This window comes from Saccopteryx bilineata, chromosome 1 (assembly GCF_036850765.1).
Source record: "Saccopteryx bilineata isolate mSacBil1 chromosome 1, mSacBil1_pri_phased_curated, whole genome shotgun sequence".
Lineage (NCBI taxonomy): Eukaryota > Metazoa > Chordata > Mammalia > Chiroptera > Emballonuridae > Saccopteryx > Saccopteryx bilineata.
Genome location: NC_089490.1, coordinates 49947987 through 49955274, shown reverse-complemented (window position 1 = coordinate 49955274; position 7288 = coordinate 49947987). Strand labels below are relative to the sequence as shown.

The window sequence follows — 7288 nt, the reverse complement described above, 5'->3', positions numbered from 1 at the left end:
AGAATAAGCATTAATTTAATAGCTTCTGTAGAACTGGAAGACTATTATATATATAAGTAACAACTTTGAATTATTTATATATATAACAATTCATATATTCAAATTGTTTTACATGTAAAACAATTTATGTATATATGGCTGAGGCAAACAAGTAATTATGTATATATTACTAGAAAACAAGGCTTATGATTTAAAAGAATAGATAAAATAAATGGATTTAAGTAAAAATTTTGAACTCAACTTTACTACAGGAAATAGCAATATAAACTTAAGATGCATTTTTTATTAAATAAAAATAAACAGTGATAAAAATCCAAATAAATTTGGTATTGTCAATTCTGGATTTGATAATAATAAATGCTAGGAGGGATATGAAACAATAAGAACTCTCATTAATTGCTGGTAGAAATGTAAAATGGTACAGTTACTGTGGAAGACAGTTTGGCAATATTTTTTACAATACTAAACATACTCATCCTAGAATTCAGGAATTATATTCCTTGGTATTTACCCAAATGAGTTGAAAATTTACTTCCACACAAAAACTTGTACAGAGATTTTTAAAGCAGCTTTTTTATAATTGCCAAAACTTGGATGCAAGCAAAACATTCTAAAGCAGATGAATGGATAAATAAACTGTTGTACAGCCAGACCATGGAATATTACTTAACACTAAAGAGAAAAGAACTACCAAGCCTTGGAAAGGTATGAGAATAAAGGAGTAGTCTGAAAAGGCCACATACTTTATGACTACAATCATATCACGGAGAAAAGAAAAAATTAGGGAGACCATAAAAAGATCAGGGGTTGCCAGGGATTAGAGGGGAAGAAGGGATGAATAAGAATAAATAAACAGTGTAGAGAGAATGTTAAAGGCAATAAAACTCTTCTGTATGATAATATAATGGTGTTTATTTGTCATTATACATTTGTCAAAACACTTAGAATGTACAACATCTAGAGTCACCCTTATATAAACTATGGACTTTGGATGATAATGTCAATATAGTTTCTCCCATCGTAAAAAATGTTTCACTGTTAGAAGATGTTAATAGTGGAGGAGGTTGAAAATGTGTGGGGGCACATGAGAACTGCCTGTACTTTCTGCCTACTTTTGCTGTGAAACTAAAAATGCTCTAAAAGGATAAAGTCTGTTTTTTAAAAGACATATTTTCTCTGTATCCACTAAAAAAATCATCCTGGCAGTAATGAATATCCCTTGTGCCTAGACTGTAGTACCTAATGTCTTTCTCCACTAAATATAAACCAAAGTGCCACAAAGAAATAGGTGATTACAGGAGTGGCAAAGGAAGTATACAAGATGTGTCTGGGACATCTTATAACAAAAAACAATAACATTATTAAAATTCTGTTGTTATATCCAATGTACTCAGGAGTCAAATTTAAGAGATTTCTACTGGGCAAAGTTGGGGTAGTTTGAGTCTTAAAGAAAACTGCAGTAGATTGAAATAAGTCAATTGAGTTCAGAAGTATATTTTAAAAATACATTTAGTAGTGCTCGCTTTGGCAGCACATATACTAAAATTGAAACAGTACAGAGAAAGTTAGTACCGCTTCTGCATGAGGGTCACATTTAAGTTCATGAAGCATTTTCATATACTGCTCACAAAAATGAGGGGATCAGGGAACATGCAGATACTCCAGTACTTTCAGCCTTTTGTATAGTGCATTTTCACCAATGAAATAAAAGTTGGTTTTGCATCTCATTTGCATAATCAAATAACTTTCTTTGATTTGTCATTTGCTTTTCTGATGTTTTTGTTTAATAAAAAAATCAAATGCTTTTTTTTCTTTATCACTTTATAATCATTTTGAAGTATCCTCTAATTTTTGTGAGCAGAATATTTTGGGGACAGAGGTTACTATTTATTGTAGTGGTCACATCATAAGGTACGTAACTGTCAAATCACTATGTTGTACACCTGAAACTAATATAATATTACGTGCCAACTACACCTCAATTTTTTTTAAATAAATGCACTTAATAGTCTTCTTAGAAAGGTGCAAGCAAAGTAATTTTGTTAAAAACTGGTACATTGAAGAATTAATCAAGTATTTACCTTTTTTATGTGAAAAATTTAGAGTAAGTAAATCAAATAGTTGATTCTTTGCAGCTGTATTCTAGCTTAAACGGAATAGGGTGGGGGAGAAATAATAAAATTAGAATATTCCCACTTTGCAAACCTATAATGAAATAACTAATCTAAACAAGGACAAACCCTGTTTGCTAAAATTATAAAATGAAGGACAGCAGACATTAGGACCTTATGGAAGTACACCATAACATTCATAAAATAATTCTAGCCAAATAAAATTTTAAAATCAAACCTGAATCTGAGCAGACCATTAGATTTAACTATCAGTTTACAGGAAATGCAGGTAAAATGAACATGTCAAAAAAATGCCACAGAGATGCAAAGAAAATTGGCAGGAATAAAGGTCATGAATTGAGAAATTTTGAATACCCACTGAATATTTAATTATTCTAAAAATTACTATATATTTCAAAATGGTATAGTGGGTATTATAATTGTGCTTTTAGAAGGGTCTTTATATTTTAAAAATATTTATTTAGTAAAAGATTTAAAGATGAAAGATATTATGCCTGGACTTTGCTTCAAAATAATCCAATGGGGCTGAATGGGTAGGAACAAAACTAAAATAAGTTTGTTCATTAGTGATCATTGTTGAAGACCTGTGATGGGTACATAGAGAATTCTTTTGTATATTCATACTTGTTAAAATTTTTCATCATAAAAAATGTTTTATAATGGTAATATTACAAAAGAATGAAAAGAATACTTGATATTCTTCCATACATTTTGCAACTATTTAATATAAAATAGGCAAATACTATAATGAATGTCCAAATTACAATTAGAATGATTCAATCTGAATTAAGAAAAGATTAAAAGATCTAATTTATTTAATTGTTTAGGTTGCAAATTTAGGCTCACCTTGAATTTCTAAGTGTTCTGTCACTTTGAGTAGTAGAATAAAAGAAGTTCTGTTAAAAACATCTGCAGCCTGACCAGGCGGTGGCGCAGTGGATAGAGCATCGGACTGAGATGCAGAGGACCCAGGTTCAAGACCCCGAAGTCGCCAGCTTGAGCGCGGGCTCATCTGGTTTGAGCAAAGCTCACCAGCTTGAACCCAAGGTCACTGGCTCGAGCAAAGGGTCACTCAGTCTGCTGTGGCCCCCCTGTCAAGGCACATGTGAGAAAGCAACCAATGAACAACTAAGGAGTCACAACGAAAAACTGATGATTGATGCTTCTCATCTCTCTCCGTTCCTATCTGTCTGTCCCTACCTATCCCTCTCTCTGACTCTCTCTGTCTCTGTAAAAAAATAAAAATAAAAATAAATCTGTAATTAATATTTATTTGAGCAGTGTATTGAGAAAGAGTATAGAAAAAGAATGTTTTATTCACTCTCACTGTGTAGAGAATAACAACTCACATGAAAGTAAAGAGCTCAGTGACCTGGGAGAAATTCTGTAATATCCTACTACAAAGTAAGTTCTTTTGACAGTAAGAGGTACTAAGGCTGTAATATGGACTAACAGATTGATGACTAAGATAAACACAAATGAAATGCATACCGAAGTGGTAGATGATTTGTGATAGAAACCTTTATTGCAGGTGTTCAAATGCAGACACACGGAGTGTGGGAGAATGAAACCAGAAGCTTTTAAGAAAATTTTTTTGAGTTGTCACTCTATTCATCATTTTTTCCTGGTGTGTATGCCAAGAGTAGAAAAGTCACTTGGAAATGGAGCCATTTCCTGAGAGCCTCAGCAGAGACCCTTTCCTGCCCTGAAGTGTTCTCAGCATAGAAAAATCTCCCTGTGAATAGAAGTCCTGTCTATGTCATTCTTTCAACCAAATATTATTTGTAAATGAGCTCAGCCACTGGGCTCTGCTCCCAGTCCTAAAATATCTGATTTGAGTTTCCATTTTCAGTTTCTAAACAAAATTATTAGCAAAATCTCTGTATGTCAGAAGTAGAAGAGGCCTAGGCCCATCTGGAATTGTCAGGACTGATAATGATGTTTGGAAGATGCTCAGGGAACAAATTTTATAAATGGAGAGATTATGGCAATGTGATACAGTCAAACCTTACACTAAAGTCGTGGTTTTAAGATTGGATTTCGTTAGAAATGCCAACCCTATCAATGAAAAGTCAAGCCCATGGTTTCTATATATGTTGCTAAGTATGGAAAATATATTCATAGGAACCAGCAAAGAGTATTCCAGGACCCTGGAAATAATTGTGCACATTTCTTTTAGAAACCATATACAGTATACAACCAGAGCGTTTTGAATAAACATACACAGAACTGTAGACTATATCACACTCAGCTATATATAGATAACCCTTCTTGTCATAGGAAGAGAAGGCTCCATGACGTTTGGTTAAACAGTGTCATCTTGCTATCCTCGTGTCATCCTACGGGAATTGTGACTTGGGAAACTGCTGCCAAAATGCTAATCTAATCATTAGCGCTATGAGTAATAAATGGTCTTTTGTCTCTGAACCAGGAATCTTGTGTCTTCAACCAGCCGCTATGCAACTGCCAGCGTAATTTCTTTCTTGCAATTGAACAGTCTCAGAATTATGTTACTCTGTTATATATGTTTTAAGGTACTAATTAATATTTAATTATAAGAATATTAAAAGGAATTGAAAAATATATTTTTCTCTAAATATTTGAAAAGTCTACTTCATAGTTGTTCCCATAGATACTTTGAAGTACCACAGATACTCTACATGTGTTTCTTCAGTACTGCTTTTACTTCTATTTTTTTATTATTATTTCCTCACAAGTATTACTTAGAGCCCTGGCCAGGTAATCCAAGTGGTTAGAGCACCATCCTGATATGCTGAAGTTGTGGTTTTGACCCCCAGTCAGGGCACATACAAAAATCAATCAGTGAATGCATAAATGGGTAGAAGAGCAAATCTATGTTTCTTGCTTTCTCTCTCCCTCTCTCCCTTATTCTATCTCTAAAAATTAATAAAAACATTTTTTTAAGTATGACTTAGAAATAACTTCTACTTGACCAAGCTACCAACTTTATGCCTCATTGACATACCTACTGATGACCCAATCAGATATGGCTAAATAAGAGAGGAGATTGTATAATACCAATATGACTTTCTAAAGATGCCATTATGAACAGGGCCTCTAGAAAAATCAGATTCTATTTTTCTAAATGTTTCTTTATTATTCAGGCACCAAGACTAGAATGTTTCTGAGTAATTCATTCTGTTTAAATCACCACAATAGCAGTTACTACTTGTCAATATCTCTATGCCTCTATGCTTTTGTAACAAAAAAAATAAATTACAATTTAGTAGTCAAATTACAAGTATGTTTTTAAAAGTATTGCACAAACATGCTGAGTTCTTTAGATAAAAAGCATAAATGAAAATTATTATTTGATTTTGACACTCCTTCTTTGAGTTTCTCTCCAAAGAACATGCAATTTTTTCTCAGTAGGAAAGCATCTTTTCTGTTCAGTACTTGATGGTGTAGACTGAGTACCACATCTCTCAGTGTTGTTTTCTCTCACTTCTAACAACTTATGAATTTTATAACTCAGTGTCTTAACTGGTCTCTCAGCAGGTATGATTTTACAATTCACCAAGCTTCCACTTAGATTCTCTCTCTCCCACTGTTTAATTTTTGGGAAAATAAATTATTAAATAATTTTACTAATTTGAGTTTAATAAATATATGGAAATTATTTAATGCCTACTAATATAACATTTTGTTGTTAATTTTATTATCAACTTCATAAAATACCTGATGCAAAGATAAGCTTTGTTTTGTTTTGTTTTTCATTTTTCAGTATGGAATAAGTGCCATATGGAGGAAAATATGGTAAAATAAAGAAAAGTTAATAAATTAGCAGGTGGTCCTCAACTTTGCCTTGAAATAGATTTAAAAATAAAGTCAAATAAAAATCTCCTATAGTATATAAAAATTTGAGTAACTTGCATTAAAGAGTTCTCTCCTTTTTGCTTTGCTTAGAGTCATTCTTTTTCTACTAAAAATGCTTTCATGTTCAAATGCCTGTTTTCAAAAATTTTCCTTATATTAAGACTAGAATAAGACCTCGAAACAAAGATTTATTGAATGTATTTTTCATGAAATTGGCCTAGAGAAAAAGAAATTCCAAGCCCTGACCAGGTTGGTTAAAGTATTATCCCAGTACACCAAGGTTGCAGGTTCAATCCCTGGTCAGGGCACATACAGGAATCAACCAACAAATATATAAAAAATTAGAACAAAAAAACCCAGTGTTTCTCTCTTTCTTTCTCTCCCTTCTTCTTAAAAAAATCAATAATTTTTTTAAAAATTAAAGAAAGACTAATTTGTTTCATATTATCAATTAAATTACTTATGAGTTTTTGTTAGCTACTGTCAGAAAATCTAACACTAAATTTAGTATATCATTTAAATAAAAAACTATTTTAAGAAACTGCTCTTTTTTTATGCTTCTAAATTGCCTTTGTATTCTTTTCTATTTCTGTATTACTATTTATTTATTTATTTTTATTGAGAGAAGGGGAGGCTGAGATAGACTCCCGCATGCACCCTGACTGGGATCCACTCAGCAAGCCCACTAGGGGGTGATGCTCTGTCCATCTGGGGCCCTTGCTTTGTTACACCTGGAACCATTTTTTAGTATCTGAGGGAGAAGCCATGGAGCCATCTGCAGTGCCCGGGCCAACTTGTTCTAATCAAGCCTTGGCTGCTGGAAGGTAGGAGAAGAGAAAGAGGCAAGAGGGGGTAGGGTGGAAAAGCAGATGGGTGTGTCTCCTGTATGCCCTGACTGGAATCAAACCTGGGACATACACACGCTTGGCTAACACTCTACCACTGAGCCAACTAGCCATATTTTATTAAGTTTGATAAGCACATATACAGCACTTTTTCTTATTTCAATGTCTCTGAAACAAATACAGGTCTCACACCAATGATATGCAGCATATTCCCTGGTTGCCCCTCAACATCCACTCGCCACCCAATGGAACTCTTGCTCTCCGGCTTGAATTCTAAGCAGAGTTGCTATATCTTTTGGTTTCTCTTGTTCTCTGGATTTTAGTAGATTCCCTGAGTGGGATGATCAGAGGGAAAAAGTGAGAGAGTACATTCTCTCAGCTCCCTATTAACAGGCTTTGGTATGGTAATAACTGTTTTCCTCTACTTAAGACCGTATCTCTTGTCTGGCTGTTAACCTCCTATAGCATTGGGTT

At 33.4% G+C, this 7288-nt stretch overlaps 1 non-coding gene across 1 annotated transcript; it reads left to right on the top strand.

The window, feature by feature from the left end:
• Positions 1-1515: 1515 nt before the first annotated feature.
• Positions 1516-1622, top strand: LOC136321729 (U6 spliceosomal RNA). The gene has a single exon (XR_010728847.1). It is a non-coding gene; the product is annotated as a U6 spliceosomal RNA (small nuclear RNA).
• The last annotated feature ends 5666 nt before the right edge of the window (positions 1623-7288 follow it).